We start from the raw sequence: 17,574 nt of genomic DNA, 5'->3' as shown, positions 1-17,574 counted from the left end.
GTACTGCTAAATATTATATACTGGTGGTCAGCAAAATTATGCACTGTCCTACTACTGTATATATATACTGCGCACAAAAACTTAAATGCACCACAGGTATGGATGGATAGTATACTTGACGACACAGAGGTAGGTAGAGCAGTGGCCTACTGTACCGTACTGCTATATATTATATACTGGTGGTCAGCAAAATTATGCACTGTCCTACTACTGTATATATATACTGCACACAAAAACTTAAATGCACCACAGGTATGGATGGATAGTATACTTGACACAGAGGTAGGTAGAGCAGTGGCCTACTGTACCGTACTGCTATATATCATATACTGGTGGTCAGCAAAATTATGCACTGTCCTACTACTGTATATATATACTGCGCACAAAAACTTAAATGCACCACAGGTATGGATGGATAGTATACTTGACGACACAGAGGTAGGTAGAGCAGTGGCCTACTGTACCGTACTGCTAAATATTATATACTGGTGGTCAGCAAAATTATGCACTGTCCTACTACTGTATATATATACTGCGCACAAAAACTTAAATGCACCACAGGTATGGATGGATAGTATACTTGACGACACAGAGGTAGGTAGAGCAGTGGCCTACTGTACTGTACTGCTATATATTATATACTGGTGGTCAGCAAAATTATGCACTGTCCTACTACTGTATATATATACTGCGCACAAAAACTTAAATGCACCACAGGTATGGATGGATAGTATACTTGACGACACAGAGGTAGGTAGAGCAGTGGCCTTCTGTACCGTACTGCTAAATATTATATACTGGTGGTCAGCAAAATTATGCACTGTCCTACTACTGTATATATATACTGCGCACAAAAACTTAAATGCACCACAGGTATGGATGGATAGTATACTTGACGACACAGAGGTAGGTAGAGCAGTGGCCTACTGTACCGTACTGCTATATATTATATACTGGTGGTCAGCAAAATTATGCACTGTCCTACTACTGTATATATATACTGCACACAAAAACTTAAATGCACCACAGGTATGGATGGATAGTATACTTGACGACACAGAGGTAGGTAGAGCAGTGGCCTACTGTACCGTACTGCTATATATTATATACTGGTGGTCAGCAAAATTATGCACTGTCCTACTACTGTATATATATGCTGCGCACAAAAACTTAAATGCACCACAGGTATGGATGGATAGTATACTTGACGACACAGAGGTAGGTAGAGCAGTGGCCTACTGTACTGTACTGCTTAATATTATATACTGGTGGTCAGCAAAATTATGCACTGTCCTACTACTGTATATATATACTGCGCACAAAAACTTAAATGCACCACAGGTATGGATGGATAGTATACTTGACGACACAGAGGTAGGTAGAGCAGTGGCCTACTGTTCCGTACTGCTATATATTATATACTGGTGGTCAGCAAAATTATGCACTGTCCTACTACTGTATAAATATACTGCGCACAAAAACTTAAATGCACCACAGGTATGGATGGATAGTATACTTGACGACAGAGGTAGGTAGAGCAGTAGCCCACTGTACCGTACTGCTATATATTATATACTGGTGGTCAGCAAAATTATGCACTGTCCTACTACTGTATATATTTACTGCGCACAAAAACTTAAATGCACCACAGGTATGGATGGATAGTATACTTGACGACACAGAGGTAGGTAGAGCAGTAGCCTACTGTACCGTACTGCTATATATTATATACTGGTGGTCAGCAAAATTATGCACTGTCCTACTACTGTATATATTTACTGCGCACAAAAAACTTAAATGCACCACAGGTATGGATGAATAGTATACTTGACGACACAGAGGTAAGTAGAGCAGTGGCCTACTGTACCGTACTGCTATATATTATATACTGGTGGTCAGCAAAATTATGCACTGTCCTACTACTGTATATATATACTGCACACAAAAACTGAAATGCACCACAGGTATGGATGGATAGTATACTTGACAACACAGAGGTTAGTAGAGCAGTGGCCTACTGTACCGTACTGCTATATATTATATACTGGTGGTCAGCAAAATTATGCACTGTCCTACTACTGTATATATATACTGCGCACAAAAACTTAAATGCACCACAGGTATGGATGGATAGTATACTTGACGACACAGAGGTAGGTAGAGCAGTGGCCTACTGTACCGTACTGCTATATATTATATACTGGTGGTCAGCAAAATTATGCACTGTCCTACTACTGTATATATATATAGCACACAAAAACTTAAATGCACCACAGGTATGGATGGATAGTATACTTGACGACAGAGGTAGGTAGAGCAGTAGCCTACTGTACCGTACTGCTTTATATTATATACTGGTGGTCAGCAAAATTATGCACTGTCCTACTACTGTATATATATACTGCGCACAAAAACTTAAATGCACCACAGGTATGGATGGATAGTATACTTGACGACACAGAGGTAGGTAGAGCAGTGGCCTACTGTACCGTACTGCTATATATTATATACTGGTGGTCAGCAAAATTATGCACTGTCCTTCTATTGTATATATATATACTGCGCACAAAAACTTAAATGCACCACAGGTATGGATGGATAGTATACTTGACGACACAGAGGTAGGTAGAGCAGTGGCCTACTGTACCGTACTGCTAAATATTATATACTGGTGGTCAGCAAAATTATGCACTGTCCTACTACTGTATATATATACTGCGCACAAAAACTTAAATGCACCACAGGTCCGGATGGATAGTATACTTGACGACACAGAGGTAGGTAGAGCAGTGGCCTACTGTTCCGTACTGCTATATATTATATACTGGTGGTCAGCAAAATTATGCACTGTCCTACTACTGTATAAATATACTGCGCACAAAAACTTAAATGCACCACAGGTATGGATGGATCGTATACTTGACGACAGAGGTAGGTAGAGCAGTAGCCTACTGTACCGTACTGCTATATATTATATACTGGTGGTCAGCAAAATTATGCACTGTCCTACTACTGTATATATTTACTGCGCACAAAAAACTTAAATGCACCACAGGTATTGATGGATAGTATACTTGACGACACAGAGGTAGGTAGAGCAGTGGCCTACTGTACCGTACTGCTTTATATTATATACTGGTGGTCAGCAAAATTATGCACTGTCCTACTACTGTAAATATATACTGCGCACAAATACTTAAATGCACCACAGGTATGGATGGATAGTATACTTGATGACACAGAGGTAGGTAGAGCAGTGGCCTACTGTACTGTACTGCTATATATAATGTACTGGTGGTCAGCAAAATTATGCACTGTCCTTCTACTGTATATATATACTGCACACAAAAACTTAAATGGACCACAGGTATGGATGGATAGTATACTTGACGACACAGTGGTAGGTAGAGCAGTGGCCTACTATACCGTACTGCTATATATTATATACTTGTGGTCAGCAAAATTATGCACTGTCCTACTACTGTATATAAATATACTGCGCACAAAACTTAAATGCACCACAGGTATGGATGGATAGTATACTTGACGACACAGATGTAGGTAGAGCAGTGGCCTACTGTACCGTACTGCTATATATTATATACTGGTGGTCAGCAAAATTATGCACTGTCCTACTACTGTATATATATACTGCGCACAAAAACTTAAATGCACCACAGGTATGGATGGATAGTATACTTGACGACACAGAGGTAGGTAGAGCAGTGGCCTACTGTGCCGTACTGCTATATATTATATACTGGTGGTCAGCAAAATTATGCACTGTCCTACTACTGTATATATATACTGCACACAAAAACTTAAATGCACCACAGGTATGGATGGATAGTATACTTGACGACACAGAGGTAGGTAGAGCAGTGGCCTACTGTACCGTACTGCTATATATTATATACTGGTGGTCAGAAAAATTATGCACTGTCCTACTACTGTATATATATACTGCGCACAAAAACTTAAATGCACCACAGGTATGAATGGATAGTATACTTGACGACACAGAGGTAGGTAGAGCAGTGGCCTACTGTACCGTACTGCTAAATATTATATACTGGTGGTCAGCAAAATTATGCACTGTCCTACTACTGTATATATATACTGCGCACAAAAACTTAAATGCACCACAGGTCCAGATGGATAGTATACTTGACGACACAGAGGTAGGTAGAGCAGTGGCCTACTGTACTGTACTGCTTTATATTATATACTGGTGGTCAGCAAAATTATGCACTGTCCTACTACTGTATATATATACTGCGCACAAAAACTTAAATGCACCACAGGTATGGATGGATAGTATACTTGACGACACAGAGGTAGGTAGAGCAGTGGCCTACTGTACCGTACTGCTATATATTATATACTGGTGGTCAGCAAAATTATGCACTGTCTTACTACTGTATATATATACTGCACACAAAAACTTAAATGCACCACAGGTATGGATGGATAGTATACTTGACGACACAGAGGTAGGTAGAGCAGTGGCCTACTGTACTGTACTGCTATATATTATATACTGGTGGTCAGCAAAATTATGCACTGTCCTACTACTGTATATATATACTGCGCACAAAAACTTAAATGCACCACAGGTATGGATGGATAGTATACTTGACAACACAGAGGTAGGTAGAGAAGTGGCCTTCTGTACCGTACTGCTAAATATTATATACTGGTGGTCAGCAAAATTATGCACTGTCCTACTACTGTATATATATACTGCGCACAAAAACTTAAATGCACCACAGGTATGGATGGATAGTATACTTGACGACACAGAGGTAGGTAGAGCAGTGGCCTACTGTACCGTACTGCTATATATTATATACTGGTGGTCAGCAAAATTATGCACTGTCCTACTACTGTATATATATACTGCACACAAAAACTTAAATGCACCACAGGTATGGATGGATAGTATACTTGACGACACAGAGGTAGGTAGAGCAGTGGCCTACTGTACTGTACTGCTATATATTATATACTGGTGGTCAGCAAAATTATGCACTGTCCTACTACTGTATATATATGCTGCGCACAAAAACTTAAATGCACCACAGGTATGGATGGATAGTATACTTGACGACACAGAGGTAGGTAGAGCAGTGGCCTACTGTACCGTACTGCTTAATATTATATACTGGTGGTCAGCAAAATTATGCACTGTCCTACTACTGTATATATATACTGCGCACAAAAACTTAAATGCACCACAGGTATGGATGGATAGTATACTTGACGACACAGAGGTAGGTAGAGCAGTGGCCTACTGTTCCGTACTGCTATATATTATATACTGGTGGTCAGCAAAATTATGCACTGTCCTACTACTGTATAAATATACTGCGCACAAAAACTTAAATGCACCACAGGTATGGATGGATAGTATACTTGACGACAGAGGTAGGTAGAGCAGTAGCCCACTGTACCGTACTGCTATATATTATATACTGGTGGTCAGCAAAATTATGCACTGTCCTACTACTGTATATATTTACTGCGCACAAAAACTTAAATGCACCACAGGTATGGATGGATAGTATACTTGACGACACAGAGGTAGGTAGAGCAGTAGCCTACTGTACCGTACTGCTATATATTATATACTGGTGGTCAGCAAAATTATGCACTGTCCTACTACTGTATATATTTACTGCGCACAAAAAACTTAAATGCACCACAGGTATGGATGAATAGTATACTTGACGACACAGAGGAAAGTAGAGCAGTGGCCTACTGTACCGTACTGCTATATATTATATACTGGTGGTCAGCAAAATTATGCACTGTCCTACTACTGTATATATATACTGCACACAAAAACTGAAATGCACCACAGGTATGGATGGATAGTATACTTGACGACACAGAGGTTAGTAGAGCAGTGGCCTACTGTACCGTACTGCTATATATTATATACTGGTGGTCAGCAAAATTATGCACTGTCCTACTACTGTATATATATATACTGCGCACAAAAACTTAAATGCACCACAGGTATGGATGGATAGTATACTTGACGACACAGAGGTAGGTAGAGCAGTGGCCTACTGTACCGTACTGCTATATATTATATACTGGTGGTCAGCAAAATTAAGCACTGTCCTACTACTGTATATATATACTGCACACAAAAACTTAAATGCATCACAGGTATGGATGGATAGTATACTTGATGACACAGAGGTAGGTAGAGTAGTGGCCTACTGTACTGTACTGCTATATATAATGTACTGGTGGTCAGCAAAATTATGCACTGTCCTTCTACTGTATATATATACTGCACACAAAAACTTAAATGGACCACAGGTATGGATGGATAGTATACTTGACGACACAGTGGTAGGTAGAGCAGTGGCCTACTGTACCGTACTGCTATATATTATATACTTGTGGTCAGCAAAATTATGCACTGTCCTACTACTGTATATATATACTGCACACAAAAACTTAAATGCACCACAGGTATGGATGGATAGTATACTTGACGACATAGAGGTAGGTAGAGCAGTGGCCTACTGTACCGTACTGCTAAATATTATATACTGGTGGTCAGCAAAATTATGCACTGTCCTACTACTGTATATATATACTGCACACAAAAACTTAAATGCACCACAGGTATGGATGGATAGTATACTTGATGACACAGAGGTAGGTAGAGCAGTGGCCTACTGTACCGTACTGCTATATATTATATACTGGTGGTCAGCAAAATTATGCACTGTCCTACTACTGTATATATATACTGCACACAAAAACTTAAATGCACCACAGGTATGGATGGATAGTATACTTGACGACACAGAGGTAGGTAGAGCAGTGGCCTACTGTACCGTACTGCTATATATTATATACTGGTGGTCAGCAAAATTATGCACTGTCCTTCTACTGTATATATATATACTGCGCACAAAAACTTAAATGCACCACAGGTGTGGATGGATAGTATACTTGACGACACAGAGGTAGGTAGAGCAGTGGCCTACTGTACCGTACTGCTAAATATTATATACTGGTGGTCAGCAAAATTATGCACTGTCCTACTACTGTATATATATACTGCGCACAAAAACTTAAATGCACCACAGGTCCGGATGGATAGTATACTTGACGACACAGAGGTAGGTAGAGCAGTGGCCTACTGTTCCGTACTGCTATATATTATATACTGGTGGTCAGCAAAATTATGCACTGTCCTACTACTGTATAAATATACTGCGCACAAAAACTTAAATGCACCACAGATATGGATGGATAGTATACTTGACGACAGAGGTAGGTAGAGCAGTAGCCTACTGTACCGTACTGCTATATATTATATACTGGTGGTCAGCAAAATTATGCACTGTCCTACTACTGTATATATTTACTGCGCATAAAAAACTTAAATGCACCACAGGTATTGATGGATAGTATACTTGACGACACAGAGGAAAGTAGAGCAGTGGCCTACTGTACCGTACTGCTATATATTATATACTGGTGGTCAGCAAAATTATGCACTGTCCTACTACTGTATATATATACTGCACACAAAAACTGAAATGCACCACAGGTATGGATGGATAGTATACTTGACGACACAGAGGTTAGTAGAGCAGTGGCCTACTGTACCGTACTGCTATATATTATATACTGGTGGTCAGCAAAATTATGCACTGTCCTACTACTGTATATATATATACTGCGCACAAAAACTTAAATGCACCACAGGTATGGATGGATAGTATACTTGACGACACAGAGGTAGGTAGAGCAGTGGCCTACTGTACCGTACTGCTATATATTATATACTGGTGGTCAGCAAAATTAAGCACTGTCCTACTACTGTATATATATACTGCACACAAAAACTTAAATGCATCACAGGTATGGATGGATAGTATACTTGATGACACAGAGGTAGGTAGAGTAGTGGCCTACTGTACTGTACTGCTATATATAATGTACTGGTGGTCAGCAAAATTATGCACTGTCCTTCTACTGTATATATATACTGCACACAAAAACTTAAATGGACCACAGGTATGGATGGATAGTATACTTGACGACACAGTGGTAGGTAGAGCAGTGGCCTACTGTACCGTACTGCTATATATTATATACTTGTGGTCAGCAAAATTATGCACTGTCCTACTACTGTATATATATACTGCACACAAAAACTTAAATGCACCACAGGTATGGATGGATAGTATACTTGACGACATAGAGGTAGGTAGAGCAGTGGCCTACTGTACCGTACTGCTAAATATTATATACTGGTGGTCAGCAAAATTATGCACTGTCCTACTACTGTATATATATACTGCACACAAAAACTTAAATGCACCACAGGTATGGATGGATAGTATACTTGATGACACAGAGGTAGGTAGAGCAGTGGCCTACTGTACCGTACTGCTATATATTATATACTGGTGGTCAGCAAAATTATGCACTGTCCTACTACTGTATATATATACTGCACACAAAAACTTAAATGCACCACAGGTATGGATGGATAGTATACTTGACGACACAGAGGTAGGTAGAGCAGTGGCCTACTGTACCGTACTGCTATATATTATATACTGGTGGTCAGCAAAATTATGCACTGTCCTTCTACTGTATATATATATACTGCGCACAAAAACTTAAATGCACCACAGGTGTGGATGGATAGTATACTTGACGACACAGAGGTAGGTAGAGCAGTGGCCTACTGTACCGTACTGCTAAATATTATATACTGGTGGTCAGCAAAATTATGCACTGTCCTACTACTGTATATATATACTGCGCACAAAAACTTAAATGCACCACAGGTCCGGATGGATAGTATACTTGACGACACAGAGGTAGGTAGAGCAGTGGCCTACTGTTCCGTACTGCTATATATTATATACTGGTGGTCAGCAAAATTATGCACTGTCCTACTACTGTATAAATATACTGCGCACAAAAACTTAAATGCACCACAGATATGGATGGATAGTATACTTGACGACAGAGGTAGGTAGAGCAGTAGCCTACTGTACCGTACTGCTATATATTATATACTGGTGGTCAGCAAAATTATGCACTGTCCTACTACTGTATATATTTACTGCGCATAAAAAACTTAAATGCACCACAGGTATTGATGGATAGTATACTTGACGACACAGAGGTAGGTAGAGCAGTGGCCTACTGTACCGTACTGCTTTATATTATATACTGGTGGTCAGCAAAATTATGCACTGTCCTACTACTGTAAATATATACTGCGCACAAATACTTAAATGCACCACAGGTATGGATGGATAGTATACTTGATGACACAGAGGTAGGTAGAGCAGTGGCCTACTGTACTGTACTGCTATATATAATGTACTGGTGGTCAGCAAAATTATGCACTGTCCTTCTACTGTATATATATACTGCACACAAAAACTTAAATGGACCACAGGTATGGATGGATAGTATACTTGACGACATAGATGTAGGTAGAGCAGTGGCCTACTGTACCGTACTGCTATATATTATATACTGGTGGTCAGCAAAATTATGCACTGTCCTACTACTGTATATATATACTGCGCACAAAAACTTAAATGCACCACAGGTATGAATGGATAGTATACTTGACGACACAGAGGTAGGTAGAGCAGTGGCCTACTGTGCCGTACTGCTATATATTATATACTGGTGGTCAGCAAAATTATGCACTGTCCTACTACTGTATATATATACTGCACACAAAAACTTAAATGCACCACAGGTATGGATGGATAGTATACTTGACGACACAGAGGTAGGTAGAGCAGTGGCCTACTGTACCGTACTGCTATATATTATATACTGGTGGTCAGCAAAATTATGCACTGTCCTACTACTGTATATATATATAGCACACAAAAACTTAAATGCACCACAGGTATGGATGGATAGTATACTTGACGACAGAGGTAGGTAGAGCAGTAGCCTACTGTACCGTACTGCTTTATATTATATACTGGTGGTCAGCAAAATTATGCACTGTCCTACTACTGTATATATATACTGCGCACAAAAACTTAAATGCACCACAGGTATGGATGGATAGTATACTTGACGACACAGAGGTAGGTAGAGCAGTGGCCTACTGTACCGTACTGCTATATATTATATACTGGTGGTCAGCAAAATTATGCACTGTCCTTCTATTGTATATATATATACTGCGCACAAAAACTTAAATGCACCACAGGTATGGATGGATAGTATACTTGACGACACAGAGGTAGGTAGAGCAGTGGCCTACTGTACCGTACTGCTAAATATTATATACTGGTGGTCAGCAAAATTATGCACTGTCCTACTACTGTATATATATACTGCGCACAAAAACTTAAATGCACCACAGGTCCGGATGGATAGTATACTTGACGACACAGAGGTAGGTAGAGCAGTGGCCTACTGTTCCGTACTGCTATATATTATATACTGGTGGTCAGCAAAATTATGCACTGTCCTACTACTGTATAAATATACTGCGCACAAAAACTTAAATGCACCACAGGTATGGATGGATCGTATACTTGACGACAGAGGTAGGTAGAGCAGTAGCCTACTGTACCGTACTGCTATATATTATATACTGGTGGTCAGCAAAATTATGCACTGTCCTACTACTGTATATATTTACTGCGCACAAAAAACTTAAATGCACCACAGGTATTGATGGATAGTATACTTGACGACACAGAGGTAGGTAGAGCAGTGGCCTACTGTACCGTACTGCTTTATATTATATACTGGTGGTCAGCAAAATTATGCACTGTCCTACTACTGTAAATATATACTGCGCACAAATACTTAAATGCACCACAGGTATGGATGGATAGTATACTTGATGACACAGAGGTAGGTAGAGCAGTGGCCTACTGTACTGTACTGCTATATATAATGTACTGGTGGTCAGCAAAATTATGCACTGTCCTTCTACTGTATATATATACTGCACACAAAAACTTAAATGGACCACAGGTATGGATGGATAGTATACTTGACGACACAGTGGTAGGTAGAGCAGTGGCCTACTATACCGTACTGCTATATATTATATACTTGTGGTCAGCAAAATTATGCACTGTCCTACTACTGTATATATATATACTGCGCACAAAACTTAAATGCACCACAGGTATGGATGGATAGTATACTTGACGACACAGATGTAGGTAGAGCAGTGGCCTACTGTACCGTACTGCTATATATTATATACTGGTGGTCAGCAAAATTATGCACTGTCCTACTACTGTATATATATACTGCGCACAAAAACTTAAATGCACCACAGGTATGGATGGATAGTATACTTGACGACACAGAGGTAGGTAGAGCAGTGGCCTACTGTGCCGTACTGCTATATATTATATACTGGTGGTCAGCAAAATTATGCACTGTCCTACTACTGTATATATATACTGCACACAAAAACTTAAATGCACCACAGGTATGGATGGATAGTATACTTGACGACACAGAGGTAGGTAGAGCAGTGGCCTACTGTACCGTACTGCTATATATTATATACTGGTGGTCAGAAAAATTATGCACTGTCCTACTACTGTATATATATACTGCGCACAAAAACTTAAATGCACCACAGGTATGAATGGATAGTATACTTGACGACACAGAGGTAGGTAGAGCAGTGGCCTACTGTACCGTACTGCTAAATATTATATACTGGTGGTCAGCAAAATTATGCACTGTCCTACTACTGTATATATATACTGCGCACAAAAACTTAAATGCACCACAGGTCCAGATGGATAGTATACTTGACGACACAGAGGTAGGTAGAGCAGTGGCCTACTGTTCGGTACTGCTATATATTATGTACTGGTGGTCAGCAAAATTATGCACTGTCCTACTACTGTATGAATATACTGCGCACAAAAACTTAAATGCACCACAGGTATGGATGGATAGTATACTTGATGACACAGAGGTAGGTAGAGCAGTGGCCTACTGTACCGTACTGCTATATATTATATACTGGTGGTCAGCAAAATTATGCACTGTCCTACTACTGTATATATATACTGCGCACAAGAACTTAAATGCACCACAGGTATGGATGGATAGTATACTTGACGACACAGAGGTAGGTAGAGCAGTGGCCTACTGTACCGTACTGCTATATATTATATACTGGTGGTCAGCAAAATTATGCACTGTCCTACTACTGTATATATATACTGCACACAAAAACTTAAATGCACCACAGGTATGGATGGATAGTATACTTGACGACACAGAGGTAGGTAGAGCAGTGGCCTACTGTACTGTACTGCTTTATATTATATACTGGTGGTCAGCAAAATTATGCACTGTCCTACTACTGTATATATATACTGCGCACAAAAACTTAAATGCACCACAGGTATGGATGGATAGTATACTTGACGACACAGAGGTAGGTAGAGCAGTGGCCTACTGTACCGTACTGCTATATATTATATACTGGTGGTCAGCAAAATTATGCACTGTCTTACTACTGTATATATATACTGCACACAAAAACTTAAATGCACCACAGGTATGGATGGATAGTATACTTGACGACACAGAGGTAGGTAGAGCAGTGGCCTACTGTACTGTACTGCTATATATTATATACTGGTGGTCAGCAAAATTATGCACTGTCCTACTACTGTATATATATACTGCGCACAAAAACTTAAATGCACCACAGGTATGGATGGATAGTATACTTGACAACACAGAGGTAGGTAGAGAAGTGGCCTTCTGTACCGTACTGCTAAATATTATATACTGGTGGTCAGCAAAATTATGCACTGTCCTACTACTGTATATATATACTGCGCACAAAAACTTAAATGCACCACAGGTATGGATGGATAGTATACTTGACGACACAGAGGTAGGTAGAGCAGTGGCCTACTGTACCGTACTGCTATATATTATATACTGGTGGTCAGCAAAATTATGCACTGTCCTACTACTGTATATATATACTGCACACAAAAACTTAAATGCACCACAGGTATGGATGGATAGTATACTTGACGACACAGAGGTAGGTAGAGCAGTGGCCTACTGTACTGTACTGCTATATATTATATACTGGTGGTCAGCAAAATTATGCACTGTCCTACTACTGTATATATATGCTGCGCACAAAAACTTAAATGCACCACAGGTATGGATGGATAGTATACTTGACGACACAGAGGTAGGTAGAGCAGTGGCCTACTGTACCGTACTGCTTAATATTATATACTGGTGGTCAGCAAAATTATGCACTGTCCTACTACTGTATATATATACTGCGCACAAAAACTTAAATGCACCACAGGTATGGATGGATAGTATACTTGACGACACAGAGGTAGGTAGAGCAGTGGCCTACTGTTCCGTACTGCTATATATTATATACTGGTGGTCAGCAAAATTATGCACTGTCCTACTACTGTATAAATATACTGCGCACAAAAACTTAAATGCACCACAGGTATGGATGGATAGTATACTTGACGACAGAGGTAGGTAGAGCAGTAGCCCACTGTACCGTACTGCTATATATTATATACTGGTGGTCAGCAAAATTATGCACTGTCCTACTACTGTATATATTTACTGCGCACAAAAACTTAAATGCACCACAGGTATGGATGGATAGTATACTTGACGACACAGAGGTAGGTAGAGCAGTAGCCTACTGTACCGTACTGCTATATATTATATACTGGTGGTCAGCAAAATTATGCACTGTCCTACTACTGTATATATTTACTGCGCACAAAAAACTTAAATGCACCACAGGTATGGATGAATAGTATACTTGACGACACAGAGGAAAGTAGAGCAGTGGCCTACTGTACCGTACTGCTATATATTATATACTGGTGGTCAGCAAAATTATGCACTGTCCTACTACTGTATATATATACTGCACACAAAAACTGAAATGCACCACAGGTATGGATGGATAGTATACTTGACGACACAGAGGTTAGTAGAGCAGTGGCCTACTGTACCGTACTGCTATATATTATATACTGGTGGTCAGCAAAATTATGCACTGTCCTACTACTGTATATATATATACTGCGCACAAAAACTTAAATGCACCACAGGTATGGATGGATAGTATACTTGACGACACAGAGGTAGGTAGAGCAGTGGCCTACTGTACCGTACTGCTATATATTATATACTGGTGGTCAGCAAAATTAAGCACTGTCCTACTACTGTATATATATACTGCACACAAAAACTTAAATGCATCACAGGTATGGATGGATAGTATACTTGATGACACAGAGGTAGGTAGAGCAGTGGCCTACTGTACTGTACTGCTATATATAATGTACTGGTGGTCAGCAAAATTATGCACTGTCCTTCTACTGTATATATATACTGCACACAAAAACTTAAATGGACCACAGGTATGGATGGATAGTATACTTGACGACACAGTGGTAGGTAGAGCAGTGGCCTACTGTACCGTACTGCTATATATTATATACTTGTGGTCAGCAAAATTATGCACTGTCCTACTACTGTATATATATACTGCACACAAAAACTTAAATGCACCACAGGTATGGATGGATAGTATACTTGACGACATAGAGGTAGGTAGAGCAGTGGCCTACTGTACCGTACTGCTAAATATTATATACTGGTGGTCAGCAAAATTATGCACTGTCCTACTACTGTATATATATACTGCACACAAAAACTTAAATGCACCACAGGTATGGATGGATAGTATACTTGATGACACAGAGGTAGGTAGAGCAGTGGCCTACTGTACCGTACTGCTATATATTATATACTGGTGGTCAGCAAAATTATGCACTGTCCTACTACTGTATATATATACTGCACACAAAAACTTAAATGCACCACAGGTATGGATGGATAGTATACTTGACGACACAGAGGTAGGTAGAGCAGTGGCCTACTGTACCGTACTGCTATATATTATATACTGGTGGTCAGCAAAATTATGCACTGTCCTTCTACTGTATATATATATACTGCGCACAAAAACTTAAATGCACCACAGGTGTGGATGGATAGTATACTTGACGACACAGAGGTAGGTAGAGCAGTGGCCTACTGTACCGTACTGCTAAATATTATATACTGGTGGTCAGCAAAATTATGCACTGTCCTACTACTGTATATATATACTGCGCACAAAAACTTAAATGCACCACAGGTCCGGATGGATAGTATACTTGACGACACAGAGGTAGGTAGAGCAGTGGCCTACTGTTCCGTACTGCTATATATTATATACTGGTGGTCAGCAAAATTATGCACTGTCCTACTACTGTATAAATATACTGCGCACAAAAACTTAAATGCACCACAGATATGGATGGATAGTATACTTGACGACAGAGGTAGGTAGAGCAGTAGCCTACTGTACCGTACTGCTATATATTATATACTGGTGGTCAGCAAAATTATGCACTGTCCTACTACTGTATATATTTACTGCGCACAAAAAACTTAAATGCACCACAGGTATTGATGGATAGTATACTTGACGACACAGAGGTAGGTAGAGCAGTGGCCTACTGTACCGTACTGCTTTATATTATATACTGGTGGTCAGCAAAATTATGCACTGTCCTACTACTGTAAATATATACTGCGCACAAATACTTAAATGCACCACAGGTATGGATGGATAGTATACTTGATGACACAGAGGTAGGTAGAGCAGTGGCCTACTGTACTGTACTGCTATATATAATGTACTGGTGGTCAGCAAAATTATGCACTGTCCTTCTACTGTATATATATACTGCACACAAAAACTTAAATGGACCACAGGTATGGATGGATAGTATACTTGACGACATAGATGTAGGTAGAGCAGTGGCCTACTGTACCGTACTGCTATATATTATATACTGGTGGTCAGCAAAATTATGCACTGTCCTACTACTGTATATATATACTGCGCACAAAAACTTAAATGCACCACAGGTATGAATGGATAGTATACTTGACGACACAGAGGTAGGTAGAGCAGTGGCCTACTGTGCCGTACTGCTATATATTATATACTGGTGGTCAGCAAAATTATGCACTGTCCTACTACTGTATATATATACTGCACACAAAAACTTAAATGCACCACAGGTATGGATGGATAGTATACTTGACGACACAGAGGTAGGTAGAGCAGTGGCCTACTGTACCGTACTGCTATATATTATATACTGGTGGTCAGAAAAATTATGCACTGTCCTACTACTGTATATATATACTGCGCACAAAAACTTAAATGCACCACAGGTATGAATGGATAGTATACTTGACGACACAGAGGTAGGTAGAGCAGTGGCCTACTGTACCGTACTGCTAAATATTATATACTGGTGGTCAGCAAAATTATGCACTGTCCTACTACTGTATATATATACTGCGCACAAAAACTTAAATGCACCACAGGTCCAGATGGATAGTATACTTGACGACACAGAGGTAGGTAGAGCAGTGGCCTACTGTTCCGTACTGCTATATATTATATACTGGTGGTCAGCAAAATTATGCACTGTCCTACTACTGTATAAATATACTGCGCACAAAAACTTAAATGCACCACAGGTATGGATGGATAGTATACTTGACGACAGAGGTAGGTAGAGCAGTAGCCTACTGTACCGTACTGCTATATATTATATACTGGTGGTCAGCAAAATTATGCACTGTCCTACTACTGTATATATATACTGCGCACAAAAACTTAAATGCACCACAGGTATGGATGGATAGTATACTTGACGACACAGAGGTAGGTAGAGCAGTGGCCTACTGTACCGTACTGCTATATATTATATACTGGTGGTCAGCAAAATTATGCACTGTCCTACTACTGTATATATATACTGCACACAAAAACTTAAATGCACCACAGGTATGGATGGATAGTATACTTGACACAGAGGTAGGTAGAGCAGTGGCCTACTGTACCGTACTGCTATATATTATATACTGGTGGTCAGCAAAATTATGCACTGTCCTACTACTGTATATATATACTGCGCACAAAAACTTAAATGCACCACAGGTATGGATGGATAGTATACTTGACGACACAGAGGTAGGTAGAGCAGTGGCCTACTGTACCGTACTGCTAAATATTATATACTGGTGGTCAGCAAAATTATGCACTGTCCTACTACTGTATATATATACTGCGCACAAAAACTTAAATGCACCACAGGTATGGATGGATAGTATACTTGACGACAGAGGTAGGTAGAGCAGTGGCCTACTGTACCGTACTGCTATATATTATATACTGGTGGTCAGCAAAATTATGCACTGTCTTACTACTGTATATATATACTGCACACAAAAACTTAAATGCACCACAGGTATGGATGGATAGTATACTTGACGACAGAGGTAGGTAGAGCAGTGGCCTACTGTACTGTACTGCTATATATTATATACTGGTGGTCAGCAAAATTATGCACTGTCCTACTACTGTATATATATACTGCACACAAAAACTTAAATGCACCACAGGTATGGATGGAT

Source organism: Pseudophryne corroboree, chromosome 3 (genome assembly GCF_028390025.1).
Source record: "Pseudophryne corroboree isolate aPseCor3 chromosome 3, aPseCor3.hap2, whole genome shotgun sequence".
Classification (NCBI taxonomy): domain Eukaryota; kingdom Metazoa; phylum Chordata; class Amphibia; order Anura; family Myobatrachidae; genus Pseudophryne; species Pseudophryne corroboree.
Note: the sequence above shows the minus strand (reverse complement) of the source record.